Below are 23,265 nucleotides of genomic sequence, written 5' to 3'. Positions count from 1 at the left end.
AATAGAGGTCTTTTGCATTAGCAGAGGATCTTTTGAGAAAAGATGTAAAATTATATGTGCAAGATATATAATTTGAGAAGTTAAAAAAATCTTCCCTTTGTCTTTGTAATCAAATTAAAGCAGCAAATACTTTCTGAGTCAGTGACAAAAGCAATAAAGCACATAAATCCAAAAACTTTTTTAAGCTCCCCAGAGATACAAATGGAGGAGAACCTTTTTCTGGCTTCTCAGCAGCAGAGCTAGTTTAGCCGTTGGGGGTGTTGAAGTCTCACACACGTTCAGATTCAATATTCTGCCAAGTTCTCTATCATGTCGTTTTCTTAATAGGCAGGGCATGGGGGAGAGGATTGAACATTTTATCAAAAAAGACTCATAACAAGGTCTCTTTGGTTGACTTCCAAATGTCCTTTGTAAGGGATCACATGTTTCTTTCCCTACTTCATAAGTTCTTTCAGAAAAAGGGAGATTTAATACACCTAGGGAGACAGGAGCATGTGTGAAAGTCTTGTCAACTGCTGACAAAGTGTCTTGATGCAGACATTAATTTGTACAGTGTACTTGCTTTTGGGGGAAGATCAGTTTCACACATGTCCTGCTTATTTTTCTCTGTCCTTTGAAGGCTAATTCAACATGTATACTTGATTAATTTCATGATCCTATCCAATCTGCACAAAGTGCTCTGTTTGAGCATGTGTAATTAGCCATCTTTTCTTTGCTCTGTTCCTATAGCCTGAATGTAATGAGATACATAATGCTTCCTAATGTGCTAGAAATTTTATAGGGTTTTTAACTGTCAGTTTGATTTGCTGTTACTGTATGTTCTTTTTATAAATTGATCCATTCTTTCTCTCTCAACACCCCAGAAATTAAACCTTTTACAAAGCATTCTTTTCATCCACATCTAGCTAATATATAAAAAGTATATATAACACCACCTCAGAATACATATGCACAAACACACACGCACAACATATGTCTAATAAAAAATTTCCTCTCACTATGCTTCCCTGATTCCATATTTGGGTGTTAAATTCAAGCAAAATTCCCCAGACCAAACATTATTCTCCAACTCAGATTTGCATATGTACAATCAACAGAGTGGGCAGTCAACACTCAGTCTCCCACCTTATCCACAAAAGCGTGCTCTGTTTCTGGCACTAACGTCTCTGTTTTGCCATCAGTTGCACATGTGCAAACCAACAGACAATGAGTGTGCCTGTAGAGGGTAATGCATATTTCTCTCACAAGAGCTGCAGAAGCAAAGATCTCCAGTTTGGCAGAAGAAAGAACTCCATTTTGATTTACTCAGTAAATATGATGCACATATCCCGGTCTAGATTTTCACTGCATGTTGAACCTGAGATAAAAACCCTGACAGAATATTTTGGACATGAGCAACAAGTTTTCTACAGCCTGATTATGAGTAGGGACTAGAGTCCTCTTTTTCACAGCTTAGGAACAGTCTTTCCTGAAACATGACTTTCTTTAAACCTTTCAGAAAAAGAAAACGTCACAGGTATCACAATTATTGTGGCGACATAATGATTAAAGAATCTCCACAACAATCCTGAAGTTCATGCTATTAGGATCAAATAACAAGCCCTTCAGCAGCACAATGAGCACTTATGTAAATAAATGCCCAATTTATTTTTTCAACTCTTCTCTGACAAAAGCCTGTCCCTTCCACAGATCTACCTTCTCACAAAAACCAGAGAGATACAACTAGCTTTGACATGATTTGCACAAGACTCTGTAGCCCAAGACAACACCAGGAATAAGAAATGGGACCTCCTGATTCACAGTCTCTTATGGTCCAGTTCATAGATAATGTAAGTAAATATATTTTATATGTGTCTGGTAAGAAATACTGGTTCATGCATAAAGTTACTGTAACCTCCTGAAAAATGTTGTAACTTGTGGAAGGGGAAGTAAAGGCACTTGATGAAAGAGACTGTAAATAAATCTCCATTCCTCTGGAATAATGACTAAACAATCAGAAGATTGATTTTACAGTTTAATGTTTAATCAAAATGACTCATGCTCCAAAAAGTAAATTCTTTGTCTAATTTTTAATCAGCTCTAAGAAAGTTGAACCACCCTGTACATGCTCTCTTGCATTGCTTTTCTGCATTTACACCACAAATGCTCTGGCCTTCCTCAGGATTGAAAGAGGTGTTTTATCATGATCAAAGACTCCATATCTACAGCACTGACTACATCTATGCTGCCCAACAAGTGAAGGTTTTACTTCAGCTTAGCTACCCATAAGATTGTGAAAGGATATTGATTTATTCATATATTTCAGAGGGTGAGGATTAGCTGCCCAGGGGGACTAAATGCTGGACTGTTCCCCTATGAAAAATCCAGCAGTAAGTTTTCAAATACTTGTTTGCTTAAGAGAAATCCACATTTAAATACCTCTCATTTTGCTAGGAGAATTTATTTTCATGAGAACTGGGTGAAATTTCTCTCTATTTCTACTTTAAGCATAATAAACTTTTACAAGAAGGAGTTAATTTCAGTGAAAATTCTAGGATCAGTATGGACCAATGGATCATACATTCCTTCTCCAGGCACTGGGAATCTGCACATAGGTTATGCATATGCATAGCTGTGTATTAAGTAATGGGATCTTGTAACAGTACTTGGCTGTTCTGCTAATTCCTCATGATAAATAAACAATGTTTCTCTCACTGACACTGCTCAGAAAGTAGATAATGCAGAAAGGTGCTTTCAAGCAAGAAAAGAAAGAAGGAACTTGGAGGAGGGAACAAAAGAAAGACTATGCACCCTAAAGGAAACAACACTAATCATCACAAGTCACAAAAATATTTTGTGTGTAGCTACCTTCCCAACATACAAATTTGTTACTTAAATTACAATCACAGGCCAAACAGAGTATGGAGATATGAATTTAGGCAATGCCAATTGTTTCTGTTTGGTTTTGAAATTTATTTTTTAATCTGGTTTAACTTTTTATATATAGCATGTATCTGTCTTTGGTATCTCCTTTGTGCTTCACTATCTTTCTAGTCTGTTAAGCTGTCATTTATGCTTTCCAGTATCTGCCCCAGTTTTACACAGCTGCTTTTCTTGCATTCCTTTTTCTCATCCTGCCCCATGCTCCTTTTCCCATATAGTTTCCAAAATGCAATGCAAGATTTTATTTGAAAGAGGGCAAAATAATTTGCTCATCTCTATCACTGCCATGAGATTTTTGAGACAGCTGAAGGCAGTATTTCAGAAAATAACTTAGCTTCAGCTCAATCTTAACACGTTTTTGGCCAGTCTGCATAAATATCTCCAAGTGGAGATTATGTTTCACGTCCAGGTCTAAATATCCCCTCATGGTGTCTTGCCCCACCGAGGTAGTTGTGTGCAGGAGAAGAAGCAGTGCCCTCTGACACCTGAATCACTTGCTTGCACCACACTCTGCTTTCTCTTTTCTGGTGTAGCTCTCTGCAGAGAAGGAGCCCTTGTCAGCTCCCATTTCTACCAGATATTTTAGCTAAGCTTTAGACCTGAATGTTTTTCTTCCTTAATCTGATCCCACTCCACGGAAATGAGGTCTTTTGGATTTAAGCATGTTGGCTGTCTTACAGTTCCAGTCTGATTTGTGTGTGGCAGAAAATCTGCCTTCATGATTTGCTTAGCTATCCATTTGTTTTCCTCTCAGCTATAAATAAACAGTGCAAATGGTCTCTCTTTCTGAACTGTTCCTCTCTGTCCCATGCCAGGGACAGGAGGAAAGGGGTGTGGGGATGTAGAGAGAATCCATCCACAACATGAGACAGGACAACTGAGAAAACTAATACAGAGGATGGCATATTTTGGGGCAGTAGGTGTCTTCAGGAACAAGATAAGGACAAATGTTTTCTTTTGTCAATTCCTGCAAATGTGATTTCACTGTCAAAAGCGAGCTGTTCTCTTTGGCACATTAGGAACTGAAAAACAGTAGAAACACCAGTAGAGACTAAAGCACTCAGAAAGAGTTGGGGGGGGGAAAACATTAGCTCAGCTCTTTACTACATGATATGTCTTGAAGACAGACCAAAGAGATTATTACAGCCATCTCAGAAGCGAAACCCATCCGTGATCTTCATGTGAGAAATACATTCCAAAGATTTTTCAGAAGTACTGCAGAGACCGCAACTCTTTTGTGACTGATTATGACTTCCCAGACATGAAGTGTTCTGCTACCAATCCATCAGAAACTAAACAAGCAAGCGTGAGGTGGTGAGGATTGCAAACAAATGTGTTTATGTAGCTGTATGCTGCACAGCAATGACTGACAAAGAGACTTTACAAAGTGAGGTCTCTATGATCTTGAATTGCACGGTCTGGGAACATGCAGCTCCTGGTGGTCTTATACTTATGGAAGTCAGGGGACAGGAACACAGCTCTTCTAGAGCATATATCTCCTAAAAGGATTTTTCAAAACTATTCTTCAAGGCTGGTTTGGATACCTCCTCTTTTTGCGTTACATCAGCACTGTGCACCTCTGCTTGGGCACCTCCCTTCCCTTAAAACCAAATTCCCAGCTGGTTCACACCTGTTTAAAAAAAAAAAAAATGCAAATTGGAAAACACAAGGGACAGAGTCTCATTGGCAAACTTGGGAAATGTTCCTTTCAGCACTGAAGAAAATAATCAGTCTGACCTGGAAGTTAGAAGCAGGAGTGATTAGGACATTGTTCAGTAGGAAAAGATACCTTCTACTTAGCTGGACATCACCAAACATATTTATTTTCACACACAAGATCAGCAAGCATTAAGCCAGTTTATCTAGTATCAAACAGGAGAGGCTCAAATGTTTAGCATATCTACTACATAATTCTCTCTGTCTGCTAAAAACCAAGGGGCAATGAGCTGAAAAATCAATGCCTATCATGTCAATTCAATGTATATCAATGTTGTGACACAGCTGTTTTGTAAGATGAGTTTCAGACACAAATAAAATAAATTTCCATGTTGAAGCTAGGGCACTTAGCTAATACTTGGGAAAATAACACTGAAGTTAGAGTAACTGTACATGTTGGGAAATAAAGGAGAGAGGACCCACCAGTAAGCCCTTTCAGTCTCCAGATTCTGCTGATTTCTGCTAACAAGAAAGAAAGGCTTTAGAATTATTATCATCATCCTTCATTCATAAAACCACTGCTGTAAGGGGTGTATATTACTCTAAAAAGCATGAGATTTTATAAAACTTGCCCATACTTACAACAAAACTTCCTACCAGAAATTGTATTGGTCCTTTCCTCCCTGTGGCATACCAATTTCTCAGGTCTATCAACTGCTCAGCCATTCAATAAGCCAAATAAATGTCTGCTTAGGTCCACTGATCTTTCTCATTTTTGAGTTAAGACAGATTTGAGGACTGAGTTAAGCTTGATTTCCCTGATGGATGATGTGATGTCCATGCCCCAAGACAAGTTTCAGAAAATTCTATATTTGGCTTAAGAGTCAGTATTACCCATATTGAAACATCAGCATTTCAAGCTGTGCAGCAAAATGAAATTTGTATGCATAAAGAACAAAAAAAAAAAAAAAAAAAAAAAAAAAAAAAAAATCACCCACTTCCTAAAATCTGTAAAATTAGGGAAAAAAGAGAATTCCTGTGGCTGCCTTGCTCATTTCTTGACTGACTGATATTTGTTGTTAAAAAGCAGTGCATGGAGGATTAGCCAGAGCAATGTCTTGATCACACAGGCATCCCACGTTCAGTGCTGTTCTCCATTAATGGACTAGTGGACTATCAGAACATGAATAACAGGGCCACACACTTACTGATTGCTGTGTACAAAGCAAGACTGGCTGTCACACATTTAAAAGAGTAATGACCAGAAATAGGAGGAAATAAGCAACTTTATCCAGACTTTTTCAAGTTAAAGGGAACCAAGATATTCATCTCTTATTACACTATGTAAGCGAAGCAATGTTTACCCAAAGAGATCATGCCCCAGGACATGAACTAGCTGCTGCTGAAATTTAGAAGAAAAGTTCTACTGAGAATCTCATCCTTAATTGACTGTGAAAATATTTCTTGTACCTTTCACATAGACATCTGTCTCTGTGCACCCTGAGAGGACACTATAGTCTAACTATAGCAAATGTAAGCTACTGATAAACTATTTTCCTTTTTCTGAGTGATTCAGTGAGACCATAGCCTGAAAAGTTCAGAAGCATCTCTGTATGCTTTCTTGCCAAACCATGGATCTGATGGGTCAGTACCCACCTGTCTGTGCCCTGCTTTCTTTTTCTGACAGCTGAATCTTTTCTCATAACAACAAATCCTACAATAGACCACGCAGAAGTGCTTGGAGAGCCATGCTGACACTCAAAAACACCAGTCTGGTGTGATATTCATTTGTAGTTCCTAAGTCAGTTCTAAAATATTCTGCTAAGTTTTTCAATTAAGGTCTGGAAAAAGAAGATGCCCTTGCTGAAGACCTAACCCACTCACAACATGAAGGACAGGGGTAATAAGGGGTGTTGAGTAATGTCCCCATAACAGACTTTAAAGCAGCTATGCCCACCTTCCATAGCAACTTATTTATCCCCTGAAAATAAACAATGACACTTGCCTATACAAATTGTATGTGCTCTTCAGATAAGCAAAAGGTCATTTGTCAGGTTATTTGTCAGGCCTGTGGAAGCTGACAGTGGAAAACCTGTTCCTTCATCCTACTTCCATTCCCTTGCCTTATCCTTCCTCCAGTAGGAGCCTCCTCAGAGCTAGTACTGTCTTACACTACATAAGAAAAATTGAAAATATGCCTCAGAATAATCCCTATCTCTTTTGCCTTCACTTTATCTTTTTTGCTCTTCACTTTAATTTCTGTCCCTTTCCCCTCAATGTCCCTTCATTTCTTTCAGCCCTTACTGGTCTTGCTCTTTCTTAACCTACCTCTCTCTGATTGTTGCCCACCCAACTGTTCAGACATTATTTTCCTTCTCACAAATTTCCAAATAGCTGAATCTAACACTTCTTCACCCATCCATGAGCCTTCTTTCCCATCCATCATCTGCCTAGCAAAAGAGGGAGTAGCTACCACTTCCTGATGTTGTGTTTCCTTGTTGGAGATTTTTCACATTTTTTCCTTTCTCCCAGTTCCTATGCTGCACACCCACTTTGTTGTCTGTTCCAGAGTTGAAGAAACCCAAGAATGGTGGATAACATCCCATGAGAAGAGGCTGAGTGCAGGCCTGTCTTCAAAGTGCACACAAAGCACCTAAGAAATCAGTCATTGAAAGACCAGTGAGGGAGATATTTCACAAACCAGATAATAAGCTTCAGAGCGCTTAAACCTCAGCTGAAAAGTCAGGCCAGTTTTCTTCCCAATAGTACCAAGCAGATAACCAGCCTGGCAGCTCATTTAGCCATGGAAAGGTATCTCATCTAATAAGTGCAAGAAGCTTTGGTTTAGACAGGGACACCTTTGCAAAATCAAATCAGCCATTAAAGCACCCCAAACTCCAAAAGCCTTAAGTCTCGTTGATTTAAAAAAAAAAATAATCCACCTGAAAGCTGTCTAGGAGAGAACATGTCACAGGGGAGAAATAGTTGTCACAGAAATCTGCAGGAAACAGACATCACACCTGCATCTTTTTGACAGAAGCTCAGTATTAGACTATTCCTATCTCCATTTCATACTAGCCACTTTTGAGATCAGATGGGTTTTGAGAGGATTCAGCCTTAATACCACCAGTAGTTTAAGACCATGAAATGGAGAAAACTAACCCGGGCTGTAGCCAAAGGCTTTATGTTTTTTTCTCTCTACTATTATATTTTTTTTTATTTATATCGGATAGTCAACTGGATAGAAACTGAGGAAAAAAGCAGTAATTTCTTGTATCTTGGTATTTCCTTTTAGAACATGGACACAGTTTTATGTACCCCGAGTATAGAACATATTGCAGAAAAAGAAAATGCTACATTGCAGGTACATATACAGAATTGAAGTTACATATACAGAATTTAAATAATTTTGTTATTCATCCTGATGACACAAAGCCACATTGCAATATTTTTACTCTCATTAATGACACTATTTCACAAGAACTCCCATTGACTCAAACTGGGCTATTCAATTAGAGCTGACTACAAATATACTGTATTGCAGCCAAGGGTTGCATTGACTTCACATTTCAAATCATCCCTTGGTAAAACAGTGTCCAGCATGAGGAGTGTCAGAATTCAGCTCATAATGAGGGAGTTATGGGAAGTTAGCCCCATTTCTATCCTCACATTGTGAAAGCCTGATGTACAGGATGAAACCTATGCATCAGATGATTAGGGTGAAATCAACCATTAAAATAAGGACAGGAAGGGATATTCCTTTCCTGTTCCCATTGGAAAGAGACCAACAGGGCATAGAGAAGGTATTTGCTTTCCTCTGTATTATGAGACACTGTCCTCTTTTAAGGAGTACACCTAATGCCATTGCAGGGAGCTATGACACCAATGACAACTACAGTCATTCTTTCCTTCCTGTGCAGGTGGCAATTTTGAGATCCTCTTCTACTCTTGTCCTCAAGTGAGTCTTGTGGGAAGTAGAAAAATTCTGGAAGTCACCAAGTCCTGTCACACTCAGGAAGACATTGATTACTGGGAACTGGGAAAAGGGAATTAGACCTAGTCATAACTGATCTTTCTAGGTGTGGTTGTACCTGTGTTCAGTCTATGCAGCACTGCAGAACAGGGTGGAGTAGTTTGAGATGCTGCAATTCTAAGTAGTTGTGTAGTCTGTTCTGCTGGGTTTTATTGGAAGAGCTTCTTTCCTGTTCTATTTGGTGTAACTGACAAAATGAAGCCATAGTTAAAAAATAAACCAGCTCTAGTCATCAGGAGCATTGTAATGCACATTCACATCTTGACAGTTTTTCACAGCTTTCCAGTGTAGGAGGAGAGTGCTTGCCACTAGAGCTGTAAATATAGTTTTTAGAAAAGGTTCCTGCTACTTTTTGGCCTACATGCATTTGAGAAACAAAATTGGGTAGGGAATACTGAATTTTTGAACAGGACATTGTAAAAATATGAAACAAGGAAATTAGAGTTCAGAAATCACAGAAAATTAAAGCTCAATCAAAGCAAAGAAAAAAAAAGGAGTTGAAGAGGCAGAGGCATATTCAATATAGAGAGCTGTTAAAGCAAGGATAATGGCTTTACAAGGAGATTTTCATTCAAAAGGATAATGAAAAAGAAAACAAAGAGGTAATAATCATCCATCCATCTCAGCACAAATAGTTGTTTTGTACTGCATGTGAAGATTTCATCTGTGATATAATCCGCCAAACAGATAATATTCCTGCTATTAATATGCACTTGCCTGCAATGAGGAACAACACCTGAAGAATAAATTGGAATATAGTTTTTTTTAGATACCTAAACAACTACTACTTGAGTCTGCGTGACTAGTAACAAAATTCCATGAAGTATTTACAAAAGAGGCAATAAGAGGTCAGAAATGTCATATGCAGCACGTTTTACTTGATATGCTGCAGCCACCCAGCACCACTGCAAGTTGCCAAACCAAGCTTAAGCAAAGAGGACATTGCAAACCATATCACATAATTTCAGTAATATGCACCAGTCTTGACTTGAAAGAGGACAATCTTGGTGCTTATCAAATCCTTAAACCTTTGCTCACATTAACAGTAAGACAGAAGAGTGGAAGTATCTTTCTCAATGCTGACTTTGGGAAAATTAAGATTTTAGAAATTCAGTGAGATTATTGATAAACCCTTCAGTGCTTTTTAAATGGTTATTTCTGCTCAGGTTGCCAATATTCTAGTTAATACGTTGGAGGGCAAATGCCTTGTATCAGATCAGTTGTACCTAACCCAATTCTTCCAAAATAAGTAAGTAGCCTTCAGTCATTTCTCACTATATATAGATTAGCCCTCAAGAAAAATTGCATCTAAATATGTAATATGTATGTGTGACCTAATTCATAGTAATGTTTCTGAGGGGAAAAAAAAAATCAAAAAACCAAAAAAGCTACTGAAATCTGAGGTCCAAGTTCAACAAATCATCAGGCAAGTTCCAAACTCTACGTTCTGCTAATAGTTTTCATTTACATTTTGATACCAAGCAGTCTTTAAAAAAAAAAAAGGAAAAAGTTGAAGACATCACAATAGTGTCATTTTCTTCAATCATACTATTTCTCCTTGAGAACAAAATGACACTGAGAATCACGAGAGCCGCATGGGTTTTGATAGTAGTAAAAATTCCTCTCCTTCACTCTAACCCAAAAGGTATCAAAGGAAATTATCAACTGCACATTGTGGGCAAATCCACATTTACTTTTACAGTAATGCTGAAGGATTCTGTAGAGGATAAGTTAAATACAACAGTGTCATTTTTACAAGCTCTAGTGCTGTGGATGCTCACTGTTTATTTCTTTGGGTTCTTGAAATATTGCATAAAAAAAATGGATGGCTCCTTAGGTTCACTCCAGAGATTCACCTCATCTGTAGCCCGCTTTCAGACAGCTGCCAGAAGAAGATGATGGGAGAAATAGAGCTGTAAAACACACAGGCAGCAGGGTGATCCTTCCCCTGGCACACCTTCCCACCTTCTAGCTTCTTTAAGTGAAGACAGATTTTGAATGGGTGTTTAAAAAAGCTAAATTTCACAGTGGTGAAATCCCATGTGTGCTGTTTTGACAATCCAGTTTGTAACCTCTGGTCTAACCCCAGCGTGGGTAAGTATGACACAGTGATTTAACACTACACATTTTCCTCAGTGAATCAGCATACTTATCCAGGACAGGAATTTCTTGGTCCTCAAAATTATACTACTACAAGGAGGATACTTAACACCAACATGTAATTCAAGCAATACTTAACACCAACATGTAATTCAAGAAATACTTAACACCAACATGTAATTCATTGTCCCTTCTTGGCCCCATGTATCTTTTACTCTTTACATAAGACAGGATCTTTTTACACTTCCACCTATTAACTCTATTTTGAATGGGGGGATTCATTTTCTTTTCTGTCTTTACTGCTGGGGGAAGAAAATAAGACCTAAGTTATCCTCACTGCCTTCAAGCAGGATTGTTCTCCCAGATCTCTGTGGGGTTCTGCTGCTTACTAAGAGAAAAACCAACATTGTCTAGATGACAGGGCCTCAAAGGCAGAGTTGTACAGTGGGACATAGGTTAAATCAGTGCTCAGAATACATGGGTCTTCTTCCTGCCTCTGCTATTTGCCTTCTGAATGACCAAAGTTGAAGCATTTTGCTGTGTCTCAATGACCCACTCCATAAAAAGAATACAGATACTTTTTGTGAAGTCTTTTCTGTTTTATGCCTTCCATAGCAATGGTTTTTGCTGTCATATGCTCCCACTTTTTATTCCAAGACTCATTGAGACCCCTAAGATATGCAATGGGACTAGAATAAAAATATAAGAAAACCATAAAGAGTTTTACAGACCGTGTGCTTGAAGTCATCATCTGGATTATGATATTACAGAGGAGACAATTTGGTGAACTGTGGTTGAAGAAAGCATTATATATTAAGAAGAAATCTGAAAAGGAAGTGTAAGGAGATGAACTCACCATGCTCAACATAACACAAAGTTTTGATAGAGGCATAAAGGTCTGTGGGTCTTCTAATGAATGTATCATATTTTCATACTCATTTATTTTATGGGAGTTTAGATGCAGGGGGCTCGAGGGGGGTTGTTTATTTGGTGTTTGCTTGGTTCATTTGTTGTTGTTGTTTGGTTTTTATAATTGGTTCAAACACATAAACTGAAAAACTAATCTGGAAAAATTTAATCATTTAAACAAATCACCAAGATAATTTTACGTCATTCTAAGCTTCTGCCTCCAGTGCCAAGACTTCAAATTATTATTTTTTTCCTTTGGTTACAGAGCATTAATAGATGTCCAGTGAATTCAAGCAGCAGGAAAAAAAGGCAACACATATACACAAAAACCATGGGAGATTAAATGTCTACAGAAATTGTGCTGGAATTATTTCATATATATTTTGTGAGAATTTGAGATATTGATGTGAACTAGAATAAACCCTGAAATTATGTATTTAGCCAGCCTGAAGAAAAGGAAGCATTTTGAAAACAGACTGGGAGACACTCGTATCTCCCATATTTTTGCAATATGTGATTGAACCTACCATAACAGCCATAATACTGTGGCTTTGCTAATTAGCTACCCTTCAATAGCACACTGTCTAATGAGAACATCAACCTTAGAAGTCTCTCACAGCAAAGATGTTTCAGAAAGCTGTAGTGAGATTTGCTATTAAATGTGCCTTTCTTAATTCATCTCATTAAGAGCATAAATAGAAAAGATATCTAGCTCACCATCTACCCTTTTCCTGTCTTCTGCATCTCCTGTCTTTCCTCCTTCTGCACCATGCATGCTCTGGGGAATAACGCTGCCTTTATTTAATTGTACATTGCAGGGTAGAAGAACTCAGGTTTCAGTAGGACCTCAGGTGGTGCCAAGTAGCAGCAGCAGCCAAGGCTAAGCTTAAAGTAGAGGTGTCAGGAAGAGATACAGAGTCCTTCTACCTCACCCAGCTCAGAAAAGCTGCTTAGTCTGCTCTACTGTGAGGGACAGCACTTTGGCAAGGAAAACATCAGGTTTTCATATGTAGACAGGAGCAAATAAACCTGAAAAACAACATCGGGTAGCAGCACAGCAGAAAAGCTGCCAGATGGAAAGCAGGGAGGGGGAGTGCTGAGTTAGGGGGGAAAGATTAATTAATTAAAATCCTTCCATATCTGGAAGCTGCAAGTATCCTTGTGCTCTGAAAGGGTGGAGCAGTCCCACACACCCTTTTCTTTCCAGGACTGCTGCTTCAAAGCCTCACAGCAGAAATTTGCATAAGAGCTGCCCTGAAAATGAGGGCAAACAGGGCATTGGCCAAAGTCTGGCACCATGAAATACGTTTCTATCTTCTCTTTCATAGGAGATGCCAGCTGCTATGGACTGAAGCACAGCATGGCCCAACAAAGAACTGTGCTGGTTATAGTGCAGCAAGGCATGTAATACAGTAAAATGGAGTGCTTTTGAAGCAAGCATTATTACTGCCAGCACTTTAAGGAGAGTGTAGGAGCTTCGTTAATAGGGATGTTTCAAGCTGGGGTTTTTGGGAAAGAACTCTGTTTTGCCTCATGTTGTATAATCAGATTTGCTTTTATGCTATTTTGAATATCCTACTCAAGTTTAAGAAATTCCACAGATTATCTCTTTCCTCTTGGTCTGGTGTACTATTGTTTGTCCAATTAACGCAGGTGTGGAAAAGACCCAAATCCACAAAGCAGAATAATAACTAGAGAAAGATTTCTGAGGATCCCAAAAGCTTTGGGGAGAGTTGTGGGAAGCAGAAAACTCCAAAACTATGCATGATGGTATGAACAGCCCATGGCAAATAATCCTTTCAGTAAGTCAGCATTTCCAGTTTTCTCTCATTATATGGTATTTGATATGACTTGTCTCTGAAACAGAAAACCCCAGATATGAACAAGGATTAGCTGAAATACACTGCCATAAACCTAGCCTACTTTAGGTTGAGCTCTGGAAAGCTGTAGATGTATTATACCCAGAGCAAACATGGCTCAAGCTCCATGCTGCAGAAAGAAGGGAAAAGGAAGGAGGTGATGAAGTAGGGAAGGATGTCAATGGTGGATGGTGGATGGCAATGCCACAGCATTTAATGAGAAGTGCCTGGCAGCACTGGTCCTCTGCAGGAGCTTGTGGGGCTTTGTGGATGGCAGCTTTTGGTATGAATCCCTCCAATGACCTCTCACTTTGAGGGGATGGAGGACCTGAGGAGCATGGAGATGGTTTTTCTCCCCTGCAAATAGGATCTGGAAGTTTAAAGTGCCAGTGCTGGTAATGCTAAGTGCCGGTGAAGCTTTTGTCTCAAAGAAAGATGTAAAAAGTGGCATGGAAAAATCATTCCACTTAAAGAGCTGTAGTTTCAGCAAGCTGCTTTCTGAAAGGCAGCACACTGTTTGTCTTACCATCTAGAGACTTAAAATTGTAACAGTCTCCTGAGCAGTTTCTCTATTCTCTCCTTTTTAGCTGTCTCTTCCTGGTGAAACGATGATCCCAGAGAGCCCAGCTCTGACACGGGCATACAGCCCATCTTCATTTCTCTCTCCCTCCTGACACTCTCCATCAAACCCTGGGGCTTTTTTTTCCCTGTGCCTCCGGTAGTTCTCAGTCTCCTCCCTGCCTCCTGCGGCCCCAAGCCTGTGCTGCAACCAGCCTGCATGCTTCATTCCACAGGAGCAGCTGTGGCACAAATTAAACAAGGAGCCACAGAAGGTTTCACAAGAAAGACCAAAAAACAGAAAAGAGGAATCAGTTCCAGAAGTGGTTAATTTTATATCAAAATGAAGTGTGCAGCCTGTTTTGGCAGCAGAACCTAGGAAAGTGAGACATTCTCAGAAGTTACCCTGCAAATTTAGGCTCCATGCCAAGCTTTACCCTGTTTCTTCTAGGTGTGTTGAAAAAATTTGTTTCTTCTGTCTCTTTGCCTGACAGCTGCATCATAACTAGAAATAAGATATTGGATCTCAAATGCCATTGGCACCGCACTTACTGAACACTTACTTTATTTCCTGCAACAAGTGCATTACATGTGGATTCAAAATGAGGAGACAACAGGTCCAGTTGAAGAAAACAACACTCAAACTGATTCCAATAAAATACTCAATATATAAAGGAATATTTTAACCAGAATAGCAAGAAGCAATAAAACATCACCCTCTTAACAGTACCATAATTTTGCCTGCCTCCACTCACTCCATCTGTACAAATGAAATCTTTTAGACAAAGCCACATCCCATGAACATGGCAGATGCAAATCTTCCCTCTGAGGATAGGGAGTGCATAAACCAACCATTTTCATGTCAGCACTACTGGCATATCTCAATAAACCTATCTAATGCAACTACTTCAAACACTGTAAGCCACTATTACATTTCACTGCACACTCTCCATCTGAAAAGGTTATTGTTGTTACAGTCTAGATGCTACTTCACTTAGCTCATCCTATGAGAGACGCTAGATGCAAAAGTGAAGATTATTACCAAGATAACCCCTCTGTCAGTCCTTGTAAGTTGCTTCTCTGATCTCATCCAAAAATAAGATTACCCAGAGGCTTTAATGAACTATATTTAATTGATGCCTGGTATTAACTGCACCTTCATGAGAGAGATAATATCTTTTCCCCAGACACATATCACTCATACCTGCACATAAATCTAGTGTTTGTTGAGTAGACCCATTTATATCATCTTACAAAATGTCAGACAGATCAGTTTTTCCTCCAGTTTCTAATTTCCTGATATAACGGATATGCACATCCACAGTTGCCAGGCAGCAGATCTCAGGCTGTAGCCTCCACAGCATTATTCTTCCCAATTTCCACATTAATTATTGACAGGTTAAAATATATTAATTAGTAACAGCCAGGAACAGCATCCTTCATTGTTAAACACTGGGATTACCTGGCATAGCAAAAGAAGGTGAGTAATCTTTAGGGCAATATCTGAAGGATTGATTGAAGCAGAATGTACAGAGGATATCCTCAGAGGCAGGAGCTCCCTTTTCCAGCAACAGGTATGTCTTTCTCCTTTGCATCTGTATCACCAGCACAGGCTCAAGCCCTATGCTGTGTAGAAGGAGCCACAGCCAGGACTAATAACTGTGTGAACCCTTATGTCTGCATGGCCCCGAAGAATGTCCCACAAGACTGAGGAGGGGCAAAGGTTGGCAGGTTCAGCTTCTCTTGAAGAAATTCATCTATAAACAGTGAGCAAGATCACTGTGTTTCTGTGATGATATTAGTTTAAAGAGCTGCCATCCAACTGTATGAACACTCATTTGCACACATACATACATCAAAGGACTCTAGCCTACCCCAAAACTTTCTCCTAAAACAGTGTCATAACTCATTGACAGGAAAATTGTTTAGACATCATATACTTCCAACAGGTAAGATCAAAGGGAACCATGTATGAAAAACAGATTTCTCCATCTATCTGTTCACACAATCTGCTTCTATACCTTTAAGAAACAGAAAGCCAAATACACCAGAAAACTCAGCTTGTCACATGCACCAGCTAACCACCTGTTGCTGGATGAAATCGGAAAAATCTTCCTCTGATTCTATACACATGAAATGATGAAGACTGCCTTCCCAGTAAGAGTGCATCTGCTGATGCTTGCTTTGCCCATCCTCTGTCCTAGTCCTTAACTATTCATGAGCCAGGGATTATTGATTTCCAGGTTTTAATGCAGGTTCTGATTATTCATTGAGGTCTTAATGGATAACTAGAGGAATGATTTGTCACCATTCAGCCATTTGAAAAATTGCTAGTGGCCAGCACAACCTTGCCTGGTTTGTTTTGCCAATGTGATTTAAGACTGAGGGTGTGCCTCTGGAGGTTGCAGGCTAGGCATATGCTTTCCTACCTGAACCCTGGAATTAAACTTCTCTTCTATGGTACTGAAAGTCTTCCATCCCCATTCATTCAGCAGGAGTTTGAGAACACTGAGCATTGGAGTGATATTCCTGGTGCATTCCATGAAAGTGATCCTGAAAGCACAAAAACAGACACAAACGAGGCACTAAGGGATCAAATGCCTTGTCTGTCTCGTCTCTCTCTATTTAGAGAGAAAATACTCTTTTTCATCTGTTGCTCTTTTCATTTCATTTCAAAGGGCATACATTTTTTCCACATTAAAGTGTCTTCATCTGCAGCCAAATAAAAACATTTTGATATTCAAGGCTTTTTTAGATTCATATCCTTGAAGTCTGTAGAGCCCCATTAAAAGCTGTGAGGTATCCTCCTCATTAAATGTGGCTCTACAGATGAGCATAGGTTGTAATAGCTTCTTTTCAGTAAAACTGCTACCATACAAGTATCATATTAGTGTAAAAAACAAATTAAAACCCTCTTAGTCAGAAGCTTATCTAGGCTTGAATTAACAGCCTGCACATCCAACTTCCCGTTTGCTGTGTGCACCCTTGCTGCAAATGTTCAACACCTCACGCTGCTCCTGTAATTGTGTTGAAAAAGGCCATCAGATTCAGAGCACTGTTTCTCATATTTCTGAATTACATTTATAGACTAAGGCACTCCAGGGTACAGCGTACGCTTATCTTTCTGCACTTTAAAACATGGCAGGGGTACTGCAGTCCTGGACTAAAGATGCATTAGCAGAGTCATGTGGTGACAAATTGCATAACACCTGCTTTTACTAGGTTTAGCTCCAGTCTGCTATTAGTCCCTTGCTTTTGTGAACAAAGTGTTTTCCTGTGAAAGAATAATACAAAATTCCGTCAAGTCAGAACCGTAAATAAATACCAGCACATCCAGCTGGAAAAGATTTAGAGAATGTTCCTGTCAGCAACCAGGAAGGCCAAAAAGCCTCAAAGCACAAAGTTTACACACAGGAGACTGGTGACACATCGCACCATTGCCTATCTCACTTCATACACCACCACAGGGCAGAGGTTTGGGTCTATCCCAAGGATGAGGTTGCTCATCTACAAAGGTTAAACCTCATCCATTCAGCTCACAGTCCACATAGCAAACTAGGCTGAAGGAGAAATGGTATCCTGTGGGGCCAGGCACCATTGCACTACTGCTCTGAAGGCAGCAGCAGCCATGTAACCCTGCTTGCACAGGGTATTTCAGACCACTCAGCCTGGCTGCTCTTGTTGGAGCACAGTGTAAAGGCATTGTCCTGGGGTCATGGAATGTGGAGGGTGTTGCAGGAACCAGCCCATAATATGATCCCAATCACCCTTTGATCTCAGCACTGCACAACAAGAAAGGGAAGCTCCTTATCAGCAACGTGAGTCCACAGAAAAGACTGACACAACCCCTTTCAGCCACAACTGGCAAGAAACCAAGAAAAGACAGGCTAATTCCCACTTTTAATGGTAACACAGATGGAAAATTGTACCAAAATTATGTCTTTCACTGCTCTGTCCTGAAGCAGATTAAAGCAGAAAAGAGAGCTTGGGCTGTGAGGAGCGAATGAAACCCAAACTTGTGGGACATGGAGAAGTACTCCAGCTGAGGATTGAAACTCAGGAAAAACAGTCCCAGGGCTGATGTGAAATATACTGAATAAGCCAGTAGTGTACATCAAAATTATTATTATTATTATTATTATTATTATTATTAGCATTAGCATTAGTATTAGTATTAGCATTAGTATTAGTATTACTACAATATCCTGGAAAGAAATGGGAATCTGGAAGAGCAAGGGAAAAATATTCAAACAATAAGAGGAAAGGTAAGATGATAAGAAAGGCTGAACACAAAATACACCTTGCTGAAGCAAGCATTTAGCCCCAGCACCAGAAAGGCACATCCGGTGGTGGCCTAGGACTCCCAGAAATTTCCTTGTGGGTTTTTTTGGAATTTGTAATATTAAAAAAAAAAAAGACACTAAAACAAACATATCTTCTCTTGTTCAACACAGAATTCCAACTATACTTTCACTTCACAAATGTGACACAGGAATATGTAGGTATACAATTTTCATGCTTCTGAGTCATGGAAGAAAGGTTGTGTTACAATCTGATGTGGGCCACATGCTAACAGGAGGTTGGAGCAGCTGAGTTTAGGCACACAGAGAAAGCAACACAATCACCATTTTATGAAACTTATATGCAACACAAATACCCCAATGTTACTTAAGAAACTACTCTTAAACCATCTGTAAATCTTAATTAACTCCATGATTCCTGCTGCACTGCTCAGCCTTGCCTGTTGGTTTGACCCTCTTCCTTCCAAGAAAATTCTTTTCCGTGTCAAACCACAACACTTTTACATGACCATTGAGGTGGGGTCTCCTCCAGAGTTGATGCTGGGTCTGACAGATGAGACACAGGACAATCTCATGGAAGGCAAAACTCCATGCCGCTTCATTTTATGGTGATAAAATGACCAAGCACAACATCTTCCCTTTTCACCAGCTATAAAACATTGGTACTTACAAACCTCCTGTAATTACCAGAAGGGCTGGAAGGCACAATCCAAGCCTGCAAAGCATCTTGTGATTTTCCACAAAGGAAGCTAGAAACAGATTTACAGGTCTGAAAGAGGGAGAACAGGCATCTGCCTCCCTGCTCTGCCGTGCCTAAGGAGCTCTCCTGCACAGAACACTTGGGGAAGTGCACTGCTGGTTTCAGTAAGGTTGTTATGCAAGGAGGGGAAAAAAACTTTCTGTTCAATGCAATTACCTGGAACCCAGATAACTGTCTTTTAGCTTTAAGACTGCTGCAGATTTCTTACTGACTTTGACTTAGCTGTTTAATCTTCCTGCACTTTCAGTTATCCCATTAGGAGAATCAGGAGATAACCCTTTTAACTCACATGGGTGCTGTAGGAGCATTCAAGTTGCTGAAGAGCTCTGATACTAAGATGATTTAGGCTATAAAAGCACATAAGTACATTAGGAATTCTGTAGCTGGCCGATTCCTATTTCATAACACCCACTAAAACTGGCATATGGAGTTCTTAATCCATAGATAAATTCATTTTAATCCCCAAATCTAGTCAATGGCACTGGTTTGCTTCAAGAACAATGTACACACAGAGAAATCTTGCTATCCCAAACCATCTGGATATTACTGGGTTAAGAGAAGCCAAAAAAAATAGGAAAAGAAACAAAAACAATGGAGAAATAAAACCATTTAATTATAATCATTCATAATTCATCAATGTTTCAGCTGGTGTGTTTAAACTTTTCACAAGTAGATCCTTGCATAAATTCCCACATGCAAAATGTCACTCATGCTAATTTAGTTTTTGCAATTCAGAGGCCAGTTCAGGGACAAGGTACTTCAAAAGTGTAGAGTTAGTTTCAAGCTGAACTATGAACAGAAGAAATATCTTGAATAAACTAATCATGGGGTCTTTCTTTTTACTGTAGCAGATCACATCTTAACAAAAGCAGCAAGTGTACTGAGGATTGCATGCCACAGAGCAAAGAGTGTATAAATTGCATTGACAAGTATATAACTAATAAAAACACCACAATGTAAAGAAACCACATCATGTTAGATATGAAGTGTCCTTTCATAGATCAAACTTCAGACTGAATACAGTGAACTTAGTGGAATGAGTATTACTCTTGTAGTATGACTAATGCAATCATCTCATTCATGTGACCTGACAAGAGCTTTCTGTATGCAAGATTTAAGGTGAGAATTTAATAACATCATTGAGCTAGAGCTAATGTCATCTGGAACTTTAAATCTCCCAGATGGAAAGTTATCAGCAGATAAAAACCTTTTGTTGAGTTCAGTTAGTGATTCAGAGAGGTAAATTTGCTGAAATGTCAAGACTCAAATGAAAGGTAGTGTTAACATTCATTCTTTTGCAATAAAGAATGAATTTAGGAGCTCAGGAGGGCTGGTGTGTAGAGCCCTTGATAAAACCAAGCACACCCTGGGCAGATGCTATTTCAAACTTACTCTTCTGCCTCCATGCTTCATTTTAAAACTTATCAGAAGACGAAACCAAAACAAAGAAAAAAATCTATCTATTTTGCAACAAGCTGTCTTTTAGCTAGATAATTAGCTAATGTCCTTCTAGCTGTCTGAGGCACTGGTGCAGAAAAATATCCATGTGGCAATGGTAGAAAACAATAAATGCTTCATGTGGTAGCCTAAATAAGCCTTAAACTTTGAAAAATGAGAGAACTTGACTTTTATTTCCTAGCACATTTCTGTTGTAAAGGATCATGACTTCTAGTCTTCCTGCATCCTGGATTTAATGGCAAACCTTCATCAGATTATAAAAAGACATCAGGTTTTTAAAGGGATAAAAAGACATCACTGTGTTTTAAAAATTAGTAAGGGTTTTTTTTGAATGAGTGGATGAGTTGTACTGCCAGGAGACATTTAGGTCTATATATATGGCCAGTAGAAGCAGCAGACAAAGGAAAAAGAGCCCATAGAAGAGTTAATGATCAGGAGTGTGGTTTGGAAGACAACATAAAATACAATTACCAGTTTTCTTTTGCAGGTGACTTTGCAGGTGAAATAAATGCATGACCTTCATCAAACTTGACATGAGAAAAGCATTTGATGAAATGTCATGTGGGTCATGTGGGAAAATATTTATTAAGCAGGAAAACATAGATTAGTGGAAGAAATATAGTGGTACACACTTTACATGGAAGTTCTTGAGCAAAATGGAGCTGACCATGGCTGTAGCTGAAAAATCAGTATGAACCATTCACATCTCATATCTTCATATAACAACTTCAGTTAAAAACAGGACTGAGCTACAACATTTGCTCAGGGATGTCATTGGTAAAGATGAACATGAGCATATTGCATGGGAAGTACCTGAGACATTCAAGAACAAGAGTAATGGAAATGGAATCAAATTGCCTAGTACAAAAGTGGCACCAGCTTGCACTTTCAGACTAGAAACAAGAAGCTTTTCTCTGAGCTGAGAACTCATTAGTCAGTGATGACAGACAGGGAAAAAGGCCTGAGGGTTATTCAAGGATGGAGGGTTTCCATCATTCTGGGCCATGATGGAAAGGGTAAATATACCCCTTGTTGTTATCAGGTAAAGAATGTTTCTGGTAGAAACAGGAAAGTATTAGTGCCATTACAGAGCTCATAGGTGTCGCAGAGGTACCAACTGCAGTACACTTCCAGGCAGTCTTATTTAAACAGAAAAAAAATTTGAATCACAAGCAGGTAATCAGGATAATTAATGAAATTAGCAGCTTCATCTTCCAAAAGGATGCAAACAGAAGTAAAACAAAGACTTCAGGAGCTATGAATGCTGTCCACAAGTATAACAGGGAATAAACATCTTCTAGGAAAGGTGAAGATCTAAACGACAATACATGCACTGAAGATCATCAATTTGTCATTATCACAGCTTAAGACAGAGGTCAGAAGAGAAGATAAGTAGTAAAGCAAATTCAAAAAGGAACAAAAACTCCTTCTAGTTTTAGGGTGCAGTGTGATCCTTTTCCTGACATGGTTATGTGACCTGAGAACTCAAAAAACAGATTTGCCTCAGCCCAGGTGGACCCTTATAGTTCCATACCTCTATGCATTATTCTTAAAAATATAACATTTCCCTCCCCTTTCCCCTTTTGCATTCCCAACTCAATTATCAGTAGCTGGATGTAGCTGGTGTTTTGAAATCTGTGGATGTTAAAGAGTTCAAAAAGGATATTATTTTCCTTTGTATGAAGCTTTTTCAGCCCTCCTTTCTGAACCAGCTGAATTATCAATACTGCTATGAATACCTGAAGTAACCTGATAAAGTCTTGGTATAAATGAAACAGGTAAGATTGAGACTTTAATCCTACTAAAAAATATGCTTGTTACCAGAAAATAAAACACTATAGCACGAATGTATGTACTTTGACTCTAAAAAATAAACAAACAGACAAAAAAGCTTGTTACAAATTATTCAATTTGAGATAGTCAATATATCATCTGATTATAGCAATTCTACAAAGATTTATCTTACATAATCTTCTGTGACGTTACATATACTGAATCTTCTAGTGTATTACTTTAAGCAGATAATGGCTGAGAAGCTGTTTATGAGTAGCTTGGAAGATGCTGTGAGAAGAATTTTATATTTTTTAAAACCTCTCAGTTAAGGGGGATTCAGTCTTATATTATTATTGCTTGCAATGATCCTGTAGCATTCTTTACACCACCTTCTTTTTCAGTCTGACTTATGGCCAGAACAGCCTTTGGTATTATGGATCACTCCGGAAGTAAATTGCTTTCATTTTCTTTTACATATCAGAAGCAAGAAATCATTTCTCAACTTTTTTGCACCAATACTCTTACTTACAGGAGTGCCTCTATTTATAGACAGTGAGAGCTGGTTATGTCCTGTATGGACACTTTTAACATCAGCACTGAACAAAACTTAGACCTTTTTCCTCAAGAAGGATACTTGCATTGGCCATAAACCCATTCATTCTCAAATAAGCAATGAAATAGATGTAAGTGAAAAGCATTCCCCTTTGCTGGCTGTGTTTTGGGTGCAATAACTAACGGAATAGAAAAAAAAACACAGGTTAAGCAAAATCTTAAACCACACAGATCTCAGATTTCAAAAGATAGCAAAGGAAGAGAAAATGTGAGATAAGGCAGAGATTTTTCACCAGAAGACATACTAAATTGGGCAGAGACACACCAACACAGAATTTGAGTGGGAGGGGCTTCCCATCCAAAACTGGCCCTTCCCACAAACAG

The 23,265-nt window shown here is 39.0% G+C and overlaps 2 long non-coding RNA genes across 2 annotated transcripts in view; one reads left to right on the top strand and one right to left on the bottom strand.

Annotated features, from left to right (window-relative positions):
• The window catches only part of LOC144247117 (uncharacterized), a 273,256-nt gene that overhangs the window by 168,680 nt on the left and 81,311 nt on the right, over positions 1-23,265 (bottom strand). The window lies entirely within an intron of this gene.
• Positions 1,798-23,265, top strand: part of LOC110483369 (uncharacterized) — a 32,403-nt gene continuing 10,935 nt past the window's right edge. The window contains exon 1 of the long non-coding RNA XR_002467559.1: positions 1,798-1,829. This is a non-coding gene — a long non-coding RNA (uncharacterized LOC110483369). The remainder of the gene's footprint in view (positions 1,830-23,265) is intronic.

This window comes from Lonchura striata, chromosome 1 (assembly GCF_046129695.1).
Source record: "Lonchura striata isolate bLonStr1 chromosome 1, bLonStr1.mat, whole genome shotgun sequence".
Lineage (NCBI taxonomy): Eukaryota > Metazoa > Chordata > Aves > Passeriformes > Estrildidae > Lonchura > Lonchura striata.
Note: the sequence above shows the minus strand (reverse complement) of the source record. Positions and strands in the feature narration are given on the sequence as shown.